At 43.4% G+C, this 15887-nt stretch overlaps 1 protein-coding gene across 1 annotated transcript in view; it reads left to right on the forward strand.

Moving 5' to 3' along the window:
* The first annotated feature begins 4790 nt into the window (after positions 1-4790).
* Positions 4791-15887, forward strand: part of ptpn4a (protein tyrosine phosphatase non-receptor type 4a) — a 69817-nt gene continuing 58720 nt past the window's right edge. Inside the window, exon 1 of the mRNA XM_085383954.1 lies at positions 4791-5324. The gene's annotated coding sequence lies outside the window, so the exon portion shown is untranslated. The remainder of the gene's footprint in view (positions 5325-15887) is intronic.

The following is a 15887-nucleotide window of genomic DNA, read 5'->3' on the forward strand; positions in this document are numbered from 1 at the left end:
GTATGCAGGTTTTCTAATAATGTTACCAAAGGGAAGCGTGTACAATGTAAACATTATTGGTACAGCAGTGCCCTCTGTTGGCCAAATATGAACAAAGGACAACCCCACAATAAAGAAGTCCATGTGCAAGGCAAGGTCCACATTTCAGCAGCTTTGGGAAAGATTGTTATGCGGAGTTTCCAGCAGAGGTTAGGGGTGTTTTCCATGGGAGGACATCATGGCTGATAAAACCTCTGAGCAATCACTGCCGATTCTCTTGCTGTCTGCTCTCCTCTGGCCAGTGATTCCAATTTTAGGCAAAGCAGTTTTTTTCCTTAGAAATGCATGGAGTCTGTTTCAGATTAGAAGCTCACAGCATCTCACTGGAAAAGGGGATGTCATTAAAGTGTTGGCTCGCCACCTGCTTCTGTAGCGAGAGTACAGAGCAGGTGAAAGAGAGCCTGGAGAGGTGGAGGTTTGCCCTGGAGAGAAGGCGAGTGAGAGTCAGGAGAAGGAAGACAGAATACATGCGAGTGTGAATGAGAGGAAAACTGGTAACAATGTGAAAAAGTTGAAAATTGAAATTCTTGAAAATGTCTTAAAAGTAAAAAATATGTCAAGTGGGTGGAGACGAGCGTCAGAGGTGAACTGTGACAGGTGGAGAGCAGTGGGAGTGAAAGGGAAGGTTTACGAGGTGTTACTGAGACCTGCTGTGATGTGTGGCAGGGACAAAAAGACAGGAGGCCGAGCTGAAGATGCTGGACAAGATTAGAAAGACATCAATCAGATCAAGTTCAGTGTTTTGGAGACACAATTAGAGATGCAAGGTTGAGATGGTGCAGAGGAGGGAGAGTGGATACACCGGGCAAAGGATTCTGAAGATGGAGGCAGGAGAAAAAGAGCGAGACGATGCCAGAGGTTCATGCATAGGTATGATGGAGGAGGTTGCTGAGATAGGGTGATGGAGCAGCTGAAAGGAGAAGAAGAAGGGTCACCATCTGCTGCTGCCTTTGTGCCTTCAAATGGAATCTGAAAGTCTCAAACTCTATTTTAGGGATTCTTCCAAAAAGAAAACACCTGATTTAATGTCACGATGATAAAGATGGAGAGTCCAAAATCTGCCAAAGCTGACTGCAAAAGCCACATAATGCATAAAACCTGACATGAGTCATTCTCATCAAACCATTCAGTGACCTCTTAATCAACAGGAATGCTTCACCGCCACATAAAAGCATTGATTGTACACAGAGATCCTTAAACCTGTAAGGGGACAATTACACCTCCCAGTTCAGAATAAATAACTCCTAATGGCTTTAAAGAGAGGGCTACTGTAAGGATCCACAATTTGCGCAACTAAACTGTTTGGTGATAATAATCTTAACACAGCTTACGGTGACTCAGGACTCATCACATGCTCACTCAGATTCCCTCAGGTCATCTGTCTGCATATTAACAAGGTTCACATATAACGTTTTAATTACACTTCCAATCTTATGCCCCATGGACTGAGCTAAATATAGAAGCATGCAATTAATCGTGTTGTAGATAGATGTGCAGACAGATTTGTTGTTGTTTTTTAACATCGCTGTCCTTCAGTGACACAGAAGTCTGTTTCACCGTTGAGTGAATGGGATCGTGAGCAGGTGCATGCTCTGATAAAATCCAGACATAAGATGCGTGAAGATGGGAGAAGTGGTGAGGCAGAACGAAAGCGTGGCTGCATTCTTCTCAAAAACATCCACCATCCTCGGTGCATTAGTGCCCTTGAGCAACATGCTGAATTTGCTCCAGCTCTGTGGTTATGCAGCACATTGTGGGCGTTGACATGCCGCAGTATTTATTGGGAAATGTTCTAGCAAATACACATGATATAAATGTGTTTTTGTTTGTTCTCCATCAGTTCATACGATGCTGGAAAAATGATGAAGTTCAAAAGAAGGCAGGAGAGTACTGAAAACGAGACAAGAAGCTTTGACAATTCTGCTCCACTCCATCAACGACAAAGCAGCTTTTGAATTATGCAGATCAACAACACTGGGGTCATTGTCTTCTTCTTACTACTGCGCTTCATCAGCTTACCTCATTGTGTTCCCCACAGAATTATCCCAACAATGGTCCATTGTTTGCCACAGCGTGGCTTGTTTCTTTTGCTAACCACTTGAGGGCGGTATAACCCAGATTACCAACCTACTGTCTTTTAGAAACAAAGGATGGGAAACAGATTGATGAATTGATGAATGGGCAGCCTTGGATTTGAAATGAAAGAGAACATTTACTTTTATTCTGAAAAGCACAGCTTTTTGTCTCCAGCAGAGAGATACAGAGCTCCCTGCAGAGCAAACATGGAAGGTGGAAAAGCTTTGTTTGTGTTTGTTTGTGTGCAAGTTAAGGGGTCGGGCACTTACTCCTGGTGCAATTTATCAGTATGTATACAGAAAAATAGAGACATCAAATGCATTTCAGGTATGCAGAACCACCTATATATCCATCCATCCATCTTCATCCGCTTTATCCGAGGCCGGGTCGCGGGGGCAGCAGCCTAAGCAAAGAGGCCCAGACCTCCCTCTCCCCAGCCACCTCCTCCAGCTTATCCGGGGGAACACCAAGGCGTTCCCAGGCTAGCCGAGAGATATAATCTCTCCAGCGTGTCCTGGGTCTGCCCCGGGGCCTCCTCCCGGTGGGACATGCCTGGAACACCTCACCCAGGAGGCGCCCAGGGGGCATCCTTGTCAGATGCCCGAACCACCTCAGCTGGCTCCTATATATATATATATATATATATATATATATATATATATATATCACCCTATCTCTCTCCCTTAGATATATATAATTTTTTTAATTTATTTATTTATTTTAATGCAATATAAAACTCTGCATTTAAACATTGGTTATTATTAATTTCTGGCTCTCTTCCACAATGTGTCTTTTGTCCTGTCCCCCTCTCTGAGCCTGGTTCTGCCAGACGTTTCTTCCTGATAAAGGTGAGCTTTTCCTTCCCACTGTCGCCAGCTGCCCAGTCATCTGACTGTTGGGCTTTTCTTTGTATTATTGTAGGGTCTTTACCTTACAATGTAAAGGGCCTTGAGGTGACTTTTAGTGTAAAATGCTGATTGTTCTGTTATAGGGCCAAGCGTTCAGGAGTCGTCATTATAACAACTTATGCTGCAGTTACAATTAAGAAAAACTTAAACTTCAGAAACATATTTGACACATGTTACTTTATTCCCAACATTCTATGATAAACATTATTACGTGTCATCTCCTTATGTCAATGACAGTGGAGGTTTTTGCCCGACATTAGTTGGGCTGTATCACATTTGATATGTGAGTTTTTGTATGTTTTAAGATTTCTACATCATCTGTGTGATTTTTCCCCTCGGATAAACATAAATTAATTGCACTTTATGGTTTCAAGTAATAAACTGGAAAATAAAAGCTGGTAGCAGATATGATACATAATAAAACTCATTTATGGAAATTAATATTGATTTTTTTTTTTATTTGTCAGAAGGTTCAATAAACACTAAAAAAACCAGAGCTTTGTCCATTTTTACTGTGTCCATGGAAACCTCACAGCTGAAACTAATTGTAGAGAGTACACTTCTGTCAGTATTGTGTTTGGTAAAACGCGGTCAAACTTATTGTACTTTGAAACACATTAATATGAAGTAGATGAAAGAAAAATGGTTAAAGATAATATACAGGAAACATGTTTGAGATGCATAAAAGTTGACGTGTCTCACACCAATTTCCATCAATCTATTAACAGACATGGTAGACAGCTTCAGTTCTTCGCTGAAGCTGTTAACCATGAGGCCAACTTCTGGTTAACTGGCAAACAAGCTGACCCTTTAATGTTACACTAGCTGAAAAGAAACTGAGGACCATTCAAAGTCATTTTACTCTGTGAGCCACATAAAGCCTACTTTGATCTAAATGGGCTGGAACAGTGGAACTCCCCTTTCTGTAGCTATTTTAATATAGGAAAAAGAATTGTAGAAAGAAATGATGCTGTAGTAAATGAAAGAAATCTGTCAGCATGGCTCTTTGGGCTTAACTTGTAAGAAATAAATGTGCAAAATTGCAGAAAAAGCTCTGGTATTTCATTGTCCAGACTGTCCTGTCATCATAATATAGAAAGTTTTTCTTAAATGACAGAAAACTTTTTTTTTTAAAAAATTTGAAATCACCAAAATAAAAAATAAACAACAAATCTTTATTAGTTTGCGAAAAACAAGACCTTTTCTGTAATTTAACTATCACTTTATTTACACTGGGTTAGTGTGAATAGGAATGGGGGAGATCTTTATCATTAGGAAAAGCTGCAAAACCTTTCAAAATACAGTTAGAAGTTCAAAATGTATCTCCTTCACGTTTTCCAAAGCAGTCCAACGGGCTGGAGTCCGATACTGGCCCCGGGCCTTATGTTTGACACCCCCGCTCTATGGCATGGTATTGCCTTCAACAAACGTTTTGGTTATTACGCCCTCCCTTAACCCCTTAGTGTATCATATCTGATAAGTCAGTTTTTGAGACTCTTTGATCACCAGCACGTTTTAAGCAACACGTTTAAAAAAAATGCCGGATGTAGAAAACGCGATTCAAATTAAAAGTTGTTTACGCAAATTTATATTTCATTCATCAAAAAAAGTCGGAGGGTTCGAAGAACACTGAATTTTCTGGTAACTTTGTCACGGTTCAGACTTTAACGGGGTGAAAAGCGTCAGATTTTGCGGCACTGCTACCTGTGTGCGACGCGTGGCCCCGCCCCTGTGCGTTCGCTTTGCGCAATTACGTCGCCGCGCTGCCGCTGCTGTGCTGCAGGGCAGACAGGCAAAGCAGCTGCGGAGACAGCGGGGAGTGCTGACAACAGCGCACAGGCTCGTGCTGGGAAACTCAGAAACGCAACATTTTCCTAATTTGCGGCTTTAATGTGCGGCTTTCTTCGCGCCTGAAACGTTCACTCTTTGTTTCGGTGCATGCGTGGGATTATTTTCTCATTCCGTCGGCCTGAAATGACTGCTGGTCCCCGCGTCTAGCCAATGGTTACCGCTGGGGGTCCTGTCCTGTGGATTATCCGTCGTCGCCGAGCCAGTCGCATGGTCGAGCCCGGAGGAGGCCCCTCTCTGCTGGATGGATGTGCGTGAATCAGCGCGGAACTCTGAGCCACTGATGAGCGCTGTGATAAAGATGTCGCCTGGATTTTATCGGCAGCGGCTGGACTGATCTTGGATGTTCGGGCTCTGTTGCCCCCCCACCCCCCCTGTATACACAGACCATTTCCTCACATAACAAAAATTGTATTCCTTAAAAACTGGACGCCCCTGGAGCAGTTTATGACGGTAAGAAAGACGCTCAGTCACAGCTTTTCCCCCCCTCTTGGAGCCAGCTGACGCGGGTTAGCTAGCTAGCTTAGCGCTGTCACTTTTATCCAAGTTGTTCCCGCACACACTAAATAGCCAGAATTGCGAAATAACAGCGGGAGAGCGCTGTTTCAAAAGGCACGTTTTGCAACTGCGCTTGTGTTTGTTCAGTGGAATCTCATAAAAAGCCCCAGCACATACACATTTTCTCCCACAGCCTTAATAGCCAGCGGTTGTGTAGCTTGCTAGCTGTTTCTTAGCTCATTCGATATCTCGCAGCTTACAAGCTGATCCAATGTGCGCAACATTAGTGCGCATTTAAAGGCTTATTTAATCAATGAAACTTTGTTAGCAGCCTCCCCGGATCCGTTTCATGTGTTAAGATAAACGGCTCGTTTATCTGCCAGTCACCGGACAGCGCACAATAAGCCCTTTAATGAGCAGTTAGAGCTCTCTGGAACCAGCGCGGCGTCATTTAATGTTGTGGCTTTAAATATGGCACACACCTCTTATCGAGCGATAGGCACCAGTGAGCGCTTATTACACGGTTCCTGCGTCCCGTGTGTTGTTTGACGGGCTCCGTGGATTTATTTTAACGTGTAGCTTGGTGCATTCAGCGACCACAGAGCTGGTTGTGTGTTTTTGGTCAATCGTTGCTAAATAATTGTTGGTGAAGCAGCGTTTGTGTACATGTCACATTCCTGAAATGTCACGGGAGGGGGGCCTGCGTGGACGAGCTGCTGAGACGCAGCCCGTGCATTCGTATTTATTCTTTTTTTTTTTTTTTTTTTAATGTGAATAAAATGATGGAGATGATGTGCTGATCGGTAAGGTTTTAATGTAATGGATGTAAGGGGGTTCGCTGGGATGAGGCGTCCTCATTTTTTCGATGACGTAATCCCCCACCATCCGTGCCACATCTTTGGGTCGCAGTCGGTTCCTCTGCTGCCTGCTGCTCCCCAGTCTGCTGCCGCTGCTGAGATCATATGTACCCTGCTCTGTGCTGTTTATCTGACCGTGTCTCCGTCTCCCTTCGCTCCCTGACTAAACTGTGACATGACTTTAGAGTGATGTCCTCTGAATGGGAACCAGGAGCTGGGCTCAGTGTTCTCCAAAACAAACCCAGGCATCCAACCTGCACGGCATACTGTGCATAAACAGCAGAGTCATATAGCAGTTCGTGAAACTGTCATTGCATTCAGTCTGTTTTGTGTTCCTGCACATGAAATTTTGTATGATGGTCGTATATGTACTGATTTGTGTCCATGTACCCAATGTGAATGTTTTCACTCTTTTAAAGAGTAACAAAGTGCATATTTGGGGGGTTTGGTGAGAGAGCCTCCTCTGCTCACACCAGACAGCACAACTACAATCCCATAATTCAATTAAGTTATATTTGCACAGCGCCAAATCACAACAACAGTCACCTCAAGGTGCTTTATATTGTAAGTTAAAGACCCTACAATAATACATACAGAGAAAACCCCACAATCAGACAACTCCCTATGAGTTAACACTTGGTGACTGTGGGAAGGAAAAAATCCCTTTTAACAAGAAGAAACCTCCAGCAGAGCCAGGCTCAGGGACGGGCGGCCATCTGCCACGACTGCTTGGTGGGGATGGGAGAGAGATGGGACAAAAGACATGCTGTGGAAGAGAGCCAGAGATTAATAATAACTTGAGAGGTGTATAAGCACATAGTGAGTGAAGAAGAAAGACTCAGTGCATCATGGGAGTCCCCCAGCAGCCTACACCTATTGCAGCATAACTAAGGGAGGATTCAGGGTCACCTGGTCCAGCCCTAACTATATGCTTTAGCAAAAAGGAAAGTTTTAAGCCTAATCTTGAAAGTAGAGATAGTGTCTGTCTCCTGAATCCAAACTGGAAGCTGGTTCCACAGAAGAGGGGCCTGAAAACTGAAGGCTCTGCCTCCCATTCTACTTTAAATACTCTAGGAACAACAAGTAGGCCTGCAGAGCGAGAGCGAAGTGCTCTAATAGGGTGATATGGTACTACAAGGTCATTAAGATAAGACAGGGCCTGATTATTTAAGACCTTGTATGTGAGGAGCAGGATTTTGAATTCTGGATTTAACAGGAAGCCAAAAAAGGAGAAATCTGCTCTCTTTCTAGTCCCTGTCAGGACTCTTGCTGCAGCATTTTTGGATTAGCTGAAGGCTTTTCAGGGAGTTTTTAGGACATCCTGATAATAATGAATTACAGTCGTCCAGCCTGGAAGTAATAAATGCATGAACTAGTTTTTCAGCATCACTCTGAGACAGGATATTTCTAATTTTAGCGATATTGCACAAATGGAAGAACGCAGTCTTACATATTTGTTTAATCTGCACAAATATGGACAGATTTTCAATTGTTATTTGAAGTACTTTATTAATCATCTTTAGGAAGTCCATTGTTGGGTTTTGGAATTAAAGGAACGGAGTTATACTTAGACAAGAAAAACTACTCCTGAGGTTTAGGCTTTAGAAGTACTAAAATTACTGGATTAGGATTAGCTAATGGGTTAGGTTTTAGGTTTCTTTCTTAGTTGCCAGGGAAACAGGACCCTCTAAATAAGCCGGCTGATACTAGACAACAGCTGTAGTTACAAAACATGCTTCCTATTGAAATACATGTCAAAGTCATGCTGACTGGCTTTGGGGGGAAAAAAGGAGAAGTCATGTCCATGAGCTCTTTTTTATGTATTTATTTTTTGGGACTATTTCATGTTTAGATTTAAGGGCAGGCTGGCATACAACACATGACTTACATGTATTAGACACAGAGCTGTTTCGACAGGAGCGTTTCTGTGTGTTTTTGTCCCCTCCAAAAAAAGGTAACAGATTGCTGTCCAGAAATGTATGCGAGCTGCTGTTTGGTGTTGGTCTTGACCTGAATCCATGTGGGAATCCCTGCTCAGGCTGCTAGTTTCTGGAGCTGAACTACTTATCCTGGGAATTAGGCCTGTCATGCATCACATTTTTATTTGGGACAGTATTCCAGGCTGTTGATTGCGACCATATCGTGTTAAGCCGTGGAAGCAAGGATTATTTGGCATTAGAGACTTGCTGGCTTGTGCAGTCATTAGTACTGCAACTGATGCTGGTTTTGTTATGAATTGCAGGTAGCAAGATTTAGTTTTAAATATGAAACGTAAATATGTGATACTGCTTTGAAAACAAGCCAAACCACGATGGGGTTTGAGCTGAAGATGCGAGTGTCCATCCGTTTACCGGACAATCCATAATCACGAAGCAGAATCCCACCCCGAACGCTGGTGCACACAGTGGGAGTGGGTGCTGTGCCGTGGCTGTGTTAGCATCTAAATACGACTAAGTACAGCAGAGCAAAGTTTGCTTCCATAAAATAAAAATGCACTCATCGTTTTTATTTTTATACACATTATAAATTCATGAGCGGTGTTCTGAGGAGAATCCTGCTTTGACCCCGTCTGCTCTGCCCGAATCTGAAGAGGTTTAAGCAGCGGATAGACACAGTTGGTGGAGCTTAGATCGCCTGCGGCAACAGCCCTGCTTTACTTGAGCGCCACACCTGAACCTGCCATCCCTGCGGTGTACATTAGGAGGGTGTGTGTGTGCGAGGAGGAGAAAGACATAAGGGGTACAGGTGTGGCAAGGGTAATTGGGATAAACTGCACCTGCTAGCAGAGGGCAGGGGGCTCCCGCGGGAGCACCTTTGGTGTCAGGAATGATCAGATCCCCAGGTAACCTGCTCAGATTTGTGAATGATTCAGTGAATGTGATGAGGAGGCAAACTATAATTTATGCATTTATGGGCGCCACAGACTGGAAGACTTTGAAAAGACTTGGAGAAAACTTAAGTCTGAAGACGGTGTGTCAAAACTCAGAGGTTTAATCATAGATTGTAAGACTGGAGATGCTGCAGGGTCAATATTTGCAAGAGTACAACAAAAATTCCTCTCGGATTATTTCCCATCATCCTCCTGGTGGAAATTTACAAGATGTCGAACAATAGAGCAGAAACAGAACAAGCGCTTGGCCACAGCTGTGTGTGTGTGTGCGTGCATGCATGTGTGTGCACGCTCTATGGTTTGTTCTGCAAAAAAAGAAAGAAAAAGAGAAGACGCAGCAGAATGCGTGCACGACTCTGGCTGAGCGAACAGAGAGCGTGCCACCCTTCTGGCCGATGACAATATTTACATGGCTAAACTTCATGATTTACATGAGCCAAGATGAAAAAAACAGATATTAAACATATGTTATGATTATCATTAGAGTTTGCAACGCATTTATTTTGCTCATAATTTTCTATTGTTCAATAAGACTTTAAATATCTGATGGGCTTTTTACTGCAGTGAGTGCATAAGCGTATCCATGTGAGCATAAGGCTGTTTAATTTCACTCGGGAGCTTTATTGTCAACAAAATGACAACTACGTCAACCTCTCATGCTGTGTGACAATCAAAGCAAGCCAGTGATATGGATGAGGATCACAAAATGCTTGTGCTGGTGATTGCCAGAGTAACCACCAGCACAAGTGTTGCACATAAGTCAGAAAAAAGTGACGCGCGGAGGTCGAAAGTGCAGCAGATTTGCATCTATTTCAGCTTGATTAGTCCTCTCGTTGTCAATTTATCATCACACCATTTCTGTAACTACAGGGAAGGTGCATAAAGATGTCAGCCCCTCGGTTAAACATAGGTCATAAACCAGCCCACCTAGCAGTTTGGCCAAAGGTCAGCTGTTCTTGTTATGTGTACAGTCAGGGTTGGGCTGGGAGCAGCAGAGTGTTGGGGAAATGTGATTTTAAAGAGCCTAGAAAACTGAACAATTCTTGAGGACTTGATGCTGAGTTTCTGTACTGTCATAAAGTCATGTCTGTTCAGGGGAACGTCCGTCTGACTTTATCTTTCCAGCATTTCTTCCATCCTCGCCGTCTCCTTTTGTCCTTTCCTTATTTTCTTCTGCTTCCTTCCCCCCTCCTCTCCTCGTCCGGCTGCCTGCTCTTGTTAGTCTCAACGTTGGAAAGCACACCCTTTCTCTCAGCGTGGTGCTTCTCCACGCTGACAGCTTAGTGTTGCTGCTAACTGAGAGTATTGGTAAGAAGATTGCTGGCTGGGTGCTGCAGGCAAGATACGTTATCATGCTTTAAAGATGCTAGCATTTGCAAGCCTCAGATAAGTAGGCTTGGAAATGTTGCCAGAAACGCTGTGAAAAAGCCCGTCAGAAACTTTGTGTAAAACTCGAAACATTTTGAGGCCATATATGTAGTTATTGTCATTTTTGCCTTCTTTATTTGATTGACACCAGCTTCCTGTGACCTTTTGCTCACAGCCCTGTTCATGTTTAGCCAAGAGGACCAGCGACCTTTCGTTATGACCCTTTGGACAGCTCGCAGTCCTGTTTGCACACATGAAATGGAAGTTTAACCATTGATCCACAGAGTTTGGCCGTTTCACTTTGGAGTATCATGCCAGCTTTCTGCAGTTACCCGTACGCCGTCAGCATTATCGCGCTGGACTGAACTTCCTTTAGTCTGTCAGACTGGCTGTGCACAAGTGAACCAGCAGCCATTCATTCACACAAATATCCAGCCAGATATCTCTCAGAAAGGCAGCTAGTTAGTGGTCTGTTGCTTGGGCGGATATGGCACGACTTTTTAGCGAAAACCGTCTCCCGAGCTCCAAACACAGCTGTGTTTATTTGGCGCGAGATACCACAGCTACAGGACGCCAGGATGAAGGTGCCTCGGCAGATCCAGACTTCCAAAATGGAAAGCGGATAGCGGCACATTTACAATGACACAGATTTTTGTTTTTGATATGCTGCGACGAACGAGTTATCAAATGGTGGATGAGTGTGACAGGCTTTTAGAAATCTTGTCTGAATATCAATGGAAAGTAAAGCGGGAGGTTGACATGCACGAGTTTTTCAAAATCGAAATCCCAGACTAAAAATAATAATTGTCTGCTTGTGAACAGCGGGACAAAAATAAAAGCTGCCTTGTGGATTGGGTGTAGCTGTTCTTGCACTGAATATTATTTGCAAATGAATGCTGTATGTTATGACTGGATGCAGGTGTTGTAGCGGTTCTTCATGATATATTTTGTTGGCCATGTTTGATTTACTTCTGAGAAATCTTATTCTTTGTCCAGCTTCGGTGTGCTTGAGTCACGCATAACTAATCAGGTGAAACTGCATATTATGATAATGGTGCTCTCACTTAGCGGGGGGGTCATAATGGTTTGATTAGCTGGAGCAGCATGCTGTCCAGGCGAAGGGGAGGTGGATGCAGACCCCCTACTGCTTAGGCAAACGCAATTAATGCCTCATAGAGCTGCATCGATTACTCCATTGCTTAGTTGAGGAGAATGAATTGAAAATTATGATGATTTTAATCTTTAATTAATCCATTTGAGTTATTTAAAAGACATCCAGATATATTCTAAATGTAACACTTAGTTATCCTGCAGGCTAATGGACAAATAAAACAGGACATCACCGATGGACACATTTCGAAAGTATCTATTAGGTGATAAAATTATTGTTTGCAGAAATGCAGACAGGTTCATTTTTAGGGTTCAATCAGAGCAATCGCTGATATTTGAGTAAGTAGTAACTGTCTTTGAACTGAGGTTGGCATGCAAAAAATAACCATCACAAATCAAATGTTTACTTTTACAAAGGTGGTCAAAATGTTCCGTTATTCACAGCATGTAAGTTGAAGCAAAGTCTAAGCTTTGTCTTTGTTGGATGATCTGGAAGCTTTAAGTGGCTGTCGTGCTGTATCATCACATCAAGCCGGCCTGGATCATCCACAGTCCTTTTTTTCCCAGCGGAGGCCCTAGGATGAGACTTCAAGGGATAAAGATCTCATGAAAAGCCTCCCTTCACTGCATCCCTAAACTGTTCTTGGCATTAGTTGACGGAGGAGAACGCAAATGCCCGATACAGCCTTTAATCTGCCAGCGCCCTAATTAAAAGTCTGTGTGATGACTGGTCTTGTCTAATATAAGAATAGTGCAGGTAATACTCTGCAAGTATGTGGTCTTCTCGCTGCATCCTGCGTGCTCTACCCAGGCAGCATGTTCACTTATACCAAACTGAGCTTTTCCCAGAAGTGAAAACGCATCTAAACCAAACGTATGAGGATGATTTGTAACGGTTCTTCAGACTTGTTCCAAATTTTGTGTGTTTTAATGGCTTTAGGAGAGGATCCTGTTTTAAAAAAAGAAAAAGGTACTTGAGGATTTTGGACAGTAATGTGTTTGCGTACAGGTAGGACTGAGTTTTGGAATCATACCCGTTGTTATGGAGGACCACAGAATGAAAATATGGAAAAAAAATAATGCGCTGGAAACACAAACTTTTCTGTCTTCTTACCGTCTTCAACGTGATTCACTGTGTTCTGACACCCACACTGCTGTAGACTTTGGAAACATTGTGACTCGAGGCGTCTATTGTAATTCAGCATCCTTTATTGGCCCTATTATGAGTCATCTGTGTGTTCTAATAGGGCTGTACAATTTATCAAAAATCCTATTCAATTAAAATTATGATTTCTAACAATTATGAAAACAAAGATGATGGAGATAAAGCAATGATGGGGCTGCCTTGCTTTGACAGTACAGCTGCTCTCATTTAGTCTTGTGTTAGAAACCCAGCTCACCTCTTTCCTTCGCAACGTTTGAACCTCTCCGAAAGGCCAGACTGACTCCCTGAAAGGCTGAGGCCAATTTAAACCAGCCTGAGACACGACGACTTTGGGCAACAAGACAGATAAACCAATCGAACGGCCTGGAAACTGTTTCACAGGGAGCCCAATTAGAGGGTGAGATTATAGCTGTGAGACAGAATTACTTGGATACATGTAAATCTTCGTACAGCCACTGATCACTTGAGATGGATAAACAGGCATAAACAGAGAAATGACCGTTTGATAGGTGTGGAGACAGAAAGGAAAGAGGGTGACTTCCTGGCATGAGTGGGCGTGTCTAATGTGTGAATTGATGTTTGTTCTTATTGGTTACATTCATGAGTTTACCAATACCGGTAACCTTATAGCTCTGAAATACCAGGAACTTCCTGTGATCCTTTCCATAAATAAACTCAAAAAATGAACTGAACTCCTTCTAGAACAGTCCAAGTATTACCGGGGAGGTACTCATCTAATGCAGCTATTGGGTGTCTAGAACCAGTTGTAGATGATTGTGCTCGTTATTTATTTATCTGTCTACCTCTCTGCAGTCTTCTTGTTCAGACTGCTGTCGTTCAAATTATCGGGAGTGTTGGCAAACTTTGTCAAACCAGTTAGAAAATGCGATGTTAATCGTACTTGTGGGTAATAACGCCGCGATGCCCTCAATATGCTGCGTTTTGGGAACGTCTTTGTAAAACTGCTGCACCGGTGAGATAATCATATCTGACGTTTTGGGGAAGTTGTCTGTTAAATTTGGAGAGCGCTCTGGAGCGAGCAGAAGAAATGTAATTCAAGTTTGCCCTGGCAAAATGAAGTTTTATACCAGTTTATGAGTAAAACTGCTACATCCTAACATTATTATCAGGATTCCTCTTCAGTGCTGCCCCACCCCCGTGTTTACTATCCTCAGGTATGTGAGCACAGCTGACTCCCTGGTTATGTTCCAGTGCTTGTTCAGACTTGTGTTTTCCTTCACTCTCCTCCATCCCACATCCATTTAACCCAGCAGCAGGTAGACACGTGTGCGCTTACACATACAAGCCAATGAACATTTGAGTTGTAGATCGATTGCCGCGTGCCCATTTTAACCTGCCACCTGTGCAACCTGAGCTCGGTGTGTGCGTGTCACCTTCAGATCCTCAGGTCTGCCTTTGAAACAGCTGCTTAAAGAGCCTTGAATACCTCGGGGGGTCAGAGGACACAGTTGCTTAAGAACAGTGGGTCAGAGCCAAAAATGGATTGCTCTTTTTCTGCTGTGCCCTCGATGTAAAAACTGCATTGAAGGGCTTCTGGGCTTTTGTACTTCCTCTGTAGACAAAGGGAATTTTGACGTGACTGAGTTGCAAAATCCCAAATTTAGCCCGTTGTAATGTTTATCCTGAATATAATGTTTTGAGCTATTTTAAAAGTAATGAGAACGGGTCATAGGAGATATTTAGCCTACCTTAGTGACAGTAAGAGTGCTGTTATTTTGGTGACATAGTTAACATCTCCAACTTTTCAGTCTTATGCCATCTTTTTTCAGACATGCAGCGTTATTTTTGTGCTGCACTTGACGGGCTTATTACTGGAACGTCAACGGTTTACATGGTAAAACCTGGTTTTATCCGCTGCTTGTTGTTGTTGGAGGTCTGTCGAGGAAGCCCGGAGTGATTCCGTATCCAACCTAAACACTCACTAAAAGAGGAGTTTGAAAACCTGGGACATTACTATTTTTACTTCGTGCTACTTATTTCCTCACCGTCAGGCCTGTTTTCTGTCCAAAAAAATCCTCGTTGGTCTTGAATCATATTCCACAGGACCAGCTTGTCCAAGACAAAGCTGTTTGTAAATTCTCTCTCTGTAATTTGGTCAGTTTTAGCCAGCAGATGGCTTGTGCCAAATGTAAATTTATAAATTTGTGCTGTGAAAATGTTTTCACTGTGTATATGAGTCGATGCAGGGACGACAGCGATGGGGATGTCAACATGCTTAAGTTGCTGCGCTCCTTTGTTTATTCCTGGGCCTCCGCAGCCTTTCTCAGCTGGACTCAAAGCCCGAGGATAGAAACGGTCCCTTCAAAGAGCCGACTTTGTCACAAACAAACAAAAAACAATAAACCCCGATTATAGCTGGCATACACTAAGTACACACATCAAAACTATTTACTCGTATGCCTTCACACACACATGAACTCGAGTGTCATCTCATTCTTAATCCACAGGGTTTAATATGATTGGCTGTAACAGCTTCAACTCTTCTAGGAAGGTTTGCCACAAGGTTTAGGAGTGTTTACAGGACTTTCTCCCAGAAGAGCATTTGTGAGGTCACACCTTGATGTTGGACAGCCTGGATCGGCGTTTCAGTTCATCCCAAAGGTCTTCTGTCAGGTTGAGGTCAGGACTTTGTGCAGGCCAGTCAAGTTCTTCCTCACCAGACTCGCTCATCCTTGTCTTTCAGGATCATGCTTTGTGCACTTTGTTCCTTTCACTGCACCTAATGGGCCGAGCCCCACTCCTGAAAAACACCATAAATCCCTCTTCCACCAGACTTTACACTTAGCAGCACAGCCAGGCAAGTACCGTTGTCCTGGCATCCACCAATCCCAGACTCGTCCATCAGATTGCCAGAGGGAGAAGCGTGATTGGTCGCTCCAGAGAACACGTCTTTACTGCTCTAGAATCCAGTGGCTGCGTCTTTACACCGCTGTATATGACACCTTGCATTGCGCTCGGTGATGTAAGGCTTGTGTGCAGCTGGTCGCCATGGAAACCCATTCCACCAACACATCTATGCATGCGCTGTTCCTGACTCTGCAGAAAGCCGGTAACCTTTGTGCGGCTCAGCATCCGCTGACCCCGGTCTGAGATTTTATGTGGCCTAC

Source organism: Rhamphochromis longiceps, linkage group LG16, assembly GCF_057381845.1.
Source record: "Rhamphochromis longiceps isolate RC_006_pf linkage group LG16, R_longiceps_female_GT1.1, whole genome shotgun sequence".
Taxonomy (NCBI): Eukaryota; Metazoa; Chordata; class Actinopteri; order Cichliformes; family Cichlidae; genus Rhamphochromis; species Rhamphochromis longiceps.